This window comes from Pinus tabuliformis, chromosome 1_1, assembly GCF_031772625.1.
Source record: "Pinus tabuliformis cultivar Carrire ecotype Pingquan chromosome 1_1, CPIR1, whole genome shotgun sequence".
Lineage (NCBI taxonomy): Eukaryota > Viridiplantae > Streptophyta > Pinopsida > Pinales > Pinaceae > Pinus > Pinus tabuliformis.
In genome coordinates this window covers 514,472,579-514,478,751 of record NC_142297.1, presented here as the reverse complement: position 1 = coordinate 514,478,751, position 6,173 = coordinate 514,472,579, and positions in this window count along the sequence as shown.

Here is a 6,173-nt window from a genome sequence, read left to right as displayed (position 1 = left end):
AAAGTTATAATAGCTAAGGAATATTGATTCAACCCCCTTCTCAGAATTTCCAACAAGATCGTAATCACTTATGCAGGTAAGCAATAGAAAGAGTTGCTAAAAAATGGTTATTAGACTAATCAACTTATTACTCGTAACATAACTTTCATAATGCTTGTATCTACGAGAATCACAGTAATCAACAGTAGAAGTAAGTCATTCTAGTAGGTCATTTTGTTCTTGAAGGGGGCCAAGAGCTCAGCCTTTCTTGGAGGGACAAAAACTAGCAAGAGTGTCCTGAAGCCGCAAAGGTAATCCAATGACCAGAGACGTATCCATCAGAAGCAAGTTCATTAAGCAAAGAATCATGAACATTTTCGGGATTCTTAGAATTGGGCCTATCAGAGCTTGATTCTTTGAAGTCTGACCTTTTCAAGAGATTCTTTGCTCTTCCTTTCTATACGTTTTGATGAATGTTGTGGGGAACAACTATAGTTTTACTTACTTTCCATGGCTCATCTACCTTTAAATTAACTCATGCATCCATATATGTATACCATTTTGACTTTTTGTCTCATACCGAATGGAAGGGATCAATCATGTTGATATTTGGATACTTGAAACCTTTCCTAAATCCACTAATCCATATTTATTTATCTTATTATTAGTATTTACGAATGAACCAGTTTGAAGATGAACTAAAACCACTTAACATTTGTAGACTAGAGAAATACTATGATATTTTGGTTCCAGCACCCAAGTTACAATTGTTATCTCGTAACCACTAATCTACTTCGCATCAGAACCCAAATCTTTTATTTAGTCTTCCTATTTGGCTAATAAACCACAAAGAACACTGAACCATTTCCTTCATTTTATAAATAAGATCATATATAAAGAATCTTTATGCTTTTTAACTCTTTGACTTAGTTGGTTGGAAGAATTAGGAAATATAATGTCGATAAGATAAAATAAATACTTTCTTTGGGTTTGTGATAGAAACTCCCTTTTTCATTATTTTTTACTTTTTGATGTAAATATTATTTTATTAATTTTAAATGTAACACTATGTAATAACATCTTCATCATAATTAGACAACACCCCTCATAACAATACCAATTTTCGAATTTACCTTACCACATGCCCTCCTGACTACTGGGAGTGTGAGAATCTTGGAATACTTTCCCATCTTATACCATTTGATGGCATTAGGCTACAATGAATTGATTCTATCTTTGGTTACTGCAAGAAAATGAGCTTCTAAGGTGGCTTGTCTTACACTTCGAAGTCATAGTGCAGTTATTCAAAGCCTTAGGAAAAACATTCAAATTGAAAAAGTATATTTAGAAGTCTTATTATTTTTTCTTGTTAATTTTTTTCAAATTTATTACTATATTTTTTTAGTGAATGTTTTTCCCTGTGATTTTCTTATAATTGATTTTAAAATGTTTTTTCATGTCAAGTTTATTTCACTCTTATAATTAAATGATGAAGTCTTGTATCTTTCATTTTCTATTCTTTTCTCACTATAACTTTCTGTTGTTTAATACTTTATACTTTTGGCCCGTCTCTTTTAAAGAGATGGAATTGTTCCTTTTTCCAATAACGCTTTAAGTCTGAATTTTCATTTTCTACTCAATGTAAGTTTTTATCCAATGGAATTGTAGTCTTCACTCTTTTTTATTAATATTTTTTAATTTTAAATATTACATGTGAACTGGTGTTAAAATGAGTTACAAATCGTATGTTGGAAGTAATTCTTCCATTTCATGTGTAGTTGTCATTAGGAGTTATGGGGAGTCAGTCTAGAAGTTCTTTTTTCCAATGTGTGAGTTGTAATGATGATCTAGTTGTGTTGAAGTTAGTAATTTCTGTCTTATATATTTGTATGTGTGATGATCAATAAAAGTATCAAGTGAGATTTGTGTTATGTGTAATCGCTCTCTGCTCTCTCTTCTATTTTTCTAATATGGTATGAGAGCTTGTTCTGGCTTGATTCCCTTACAGCAAAGGTAGGAAAATGTGAGAACTATGAGAGAGAATCCTCTGTATATAGATTAATTTAGTGTTTGATTTATGTATTTGTGTATACATTGGTTAACTATATTGTAAATCTAAATTGTTTTATCATTCTATAAGAGGCAATGCATATGGTGCAGAGTTGACTATGGATGTCATTGTTCCTCATAAAAAATGATGTTGGTCTTCTCGTTTTGATCTCCCTGGCATTAGCGTGTCAATTCAATATTGAGGAGCATCAGATCTATTCAAGTGTGGAGTAGGAGATCTATTCAGCATGTAGCAACAAATCTATTCTAGTGTGGATGAATGGATCTATTCAGTGTGTAGTTGCAAGCCAATTAGATTAAGTGTGGTTATTTTTTTGCAAAGGGTGAGGGCATAAGAGACAACGTGCCATCGCTGTTAGACCCTACGGACTAGGCTTCGATGTGGGATGGTGTAGTAATAAAAACAAAACCAAAATTCACAGTTAGCATTGAATCTATGCTTCTATATATTAGACGAGTATGCAAGCCCACACTTTGATTAAATAGAGGTTGCACGAGACTTGGATCAGATCTTTGAAATTATTTTGCATGTGGCTAACAACCATGGTATGAATCCATTTGTATGTCTATGCCCAACGAGAATTTCATGAACAGCCTCAAGGCATTGCACGTAAGGGTATATGGTAGATCGTAGCTAATTATTTCTGTGTCGTTGCACCAAATTTAAAGCATAAACTAAGGAAAGCAATGAATCCTAATGATGAGTGCCTTCTTATTGGAGGTTTTATATTGCTTGAATCAAACAATCTACTTGAACTCTTTACATTTTATGCTTCTATTAATATCTCTCTACCATACATTTTTCCATCAAACACCTTATTTCACTAATTTCCTTCATACATACACCCCCTACATGTATATTTACATCCCAAATTCATATATATACATACTCACCCCCATCCTAAATCCACCTCCTAATCATCATTATCCACATTCCTATACTCATCTCCTGCCATCATTGATGATAGACCTCCATATTTAATCACTATCATTCATGTATCATGCTCCTTATACCCATAACACCCTTGTCCTAGACTTATACTCATGAAAATCTAATAAAAGGGAAAAGTGATTATATGAATAAGCATAAAAAGGACAATTAAACAAAGGCGCAGTTCAAATCTTTCCATGCCGCCCTTATCCCACTTTTCACTCAATAATGGTGCTAATTATGAAACATGGTGAAAACATAAAAGTTTAGAGATTTAAACCAAGCAGGAACGGTGATACGACATGGTTGCTTTTCATTGTGGAGGACTTTTGCACAAGCGCTACCCAAAATATGGAAATTACACAGTTGCTGCACAAAATACTCTATTTCACTGTGTATGCATTATCAGTCTTCATTGCACATATTTTATATTAGTGGGGTATTTATAACTCCTACAAAGTCAATATGGATACTCCAAAAGGGAAGAAAAAGTACAAAGGAGGTCACTATTTGGTCCAAGGTTGGAGGTTTGCCACATACTGTTGTGCAAAGTGATTGTTTTAGCCACTATTGTCAAAAGATAGTTTCGACCAATTGGAGATGACGTTTGGAAAACCAAAAAAATTTTGTTTCTAGAACAGACAAAGAAAAAAAACCCCTTGATTTTTTGCACAAGTGTCATATATTGGGAGATTCAAATGCATCTTTAAAGCCTATTTTTCGAACTGTGTAATTTACTATTTATGCCATGATTTTGAGGAACAGATTATGAGGATTTGGAGTAGAATTAGAGGAAGATGAGAGATTTTTCTCTCAAGAAAAAGTTTATATACAAAAACCTATCCCAGCTTTTATAAAGGTGGCATATTTCAGTAGTTACGGGTGTCACTTGGAGACACATTTTCACAATTTCTTGCTGCCATAATTCTGAAATTTGTTTTGAAATTCGATTTGTAAATTCAAATTTTGGTAGGTTTGATGCATTTTGGGAGTCATAAGGTATATTTAATGAATTAATTGACATTGAATTTTTTTTAGCGGGAAATGATAGTCAAACCCAGAAATTTGAAATTTTGTTGCACAAGCGCTGACTGGGCAGTTCTGAGCTTTGCATGTGTGGAAAGATACATCAGATGGGTCCTACTCCAACTCATCAGATTTCAAACTTTCTATTTTGATGTTAGTGATGAATATAAAATGAATGGATAGGCCATTAGCTAGGAGATAGGATAAAGCACTTTGTGTTTTTTAAGGATAAAAAACTGCAGTTTTTATGTTAGCTTTGTTTAGTTTTTCTTGTTAAAAAAAGATGATGTTGCTAAGTTAGTTTGATTCGATCCACTCAGTGGATAAATGATGCAATGTATATGGTCATATGGGCCTGTTGTGTTGAAATGTATTTAAGACCACCAAAATTCATGAAGAAGGATTGATTGGAAAATACAAGAGACAAAGTTTAGTGCATGTTGTGATTTGTATTCAGTGATTAATGAAGAGGACAAAAGTTATTTATTTCAATGATTCATGTGTCAAAATGTTTTGGTGATGTGCTTTCCTATGTTCTTATGTGTCTTTTTGCTTTTAGTTATTCATATTCCATTCCTTTAAGTTATTCATAAATCTATTGTCTTCATTATTTGAAAGAAGTTAATGAATGTAGATCTCATCTAAGATACGTTCTCTGTTTTCCTTTCGAATAATCTCCATGTATTTCAATTGAAATTGACTATAAAATTCATCACTAGATGTTTATGCTTAGTGGACTGTAATATTTCTTTCCTCCACCATATACTACAACTAATTTTAAAGATCCAAAGTGCTGTCTATCTTTCCCTTAGTAAAGAACTTCTCACTATCCCATTTTAATCACTAAGATTTTCTAAACAAGGATGCTCATTGGATGTCTCTATCACTTTGTCATTAAACTTTTAAAAAATTAAAAACAAATTTATTTATCCTGTCGTTAAGAGCTATTCTAAAGTCTAAAAAATGCGGTTGTTTAATTGACTGAAAGACCTTATAGATAGATCCCTCTCTAGACCAGACGGGCTAGATTCTAGTCTAAAAGAGATTTGTGGTTACCTCTGGGATTTCTCTCCTAAGCCTGGAGAAATTTATAAAGTGCTAACAATAGGTACTATGAAGACATTCACTACAATAGAAATCTTCCAATCTTTTGTGCACATGTACAATAATAGAATTGAATATGACCCACTTACATTAAAAGGAGTTATAGAAGCTTATACAGGAAAGCAACTTTCAATGTTGGTGGTGTCACATTTCACTCTACCTTTTCCATGCCTTTTAGAAAATTAATTAAATACTTGAATTTAAGCAACGAAAATATGGATGCATTGTCCAAACACTTTAAGAATCCTGAATTTTTTATTATTGATGAGGTTTCTCTTGTTGGATGTGCACCCTTGTACCATCTTGATAAACAATTGTGTGAAATAAAACATACCCCTATAAAATACTTTGGAAATGTTGATTTGATAATGTGTGGAGATCTGTATTAGGTGCAACCTCTCAAATACTCTCTGGTCTTTGAACATCTGATGTTGAACAAGTTGAGAGTGCCATATATTTTTTGGCAAGACAAAGTAAAATTCTAGGTTTTGCAATTCCAATGCATAAAAAAAACATAACTTTTGTTTCAATTTTGAATAAAATGAGATTGAATTCCAAATTAAATGTTGATGTATAATTCACCAATCATCAATTTTATAGGCCACCAATAATTGATCCACTTTTTCCATATCTATTTCACATAAATAATGATGGGCAAAGACATAATAAAACAATGTTGTCACATGTGGATATCGAGTTAATAATTCTTGAAGCATTTGACAAGGTTGAAAGAATTCAAAGAAACTTTGCATCTTATGTAAATACAACAATATTTCCATCAAAACTACTATTAAAAATAAATTTTCTCGTTGAAATATAAGTTGGAAACTATGACATCAAAGATGACCTTATTAATGGTGTTGATGGAACATTGAAAGCATATTCTTGAAATGGGGAAAATGGACAAGATATACTTTAAATAACAATTTTTTATTCATCTATTGGAAAATTACAAAGAAAACAATTCCAAGAATTATATGATACACATATTGTAACAACGTGGACACCATTGTTTCACATGAAAAAGCTATTACCATCATCTGGAAGTAAAGCCATTGCAAGA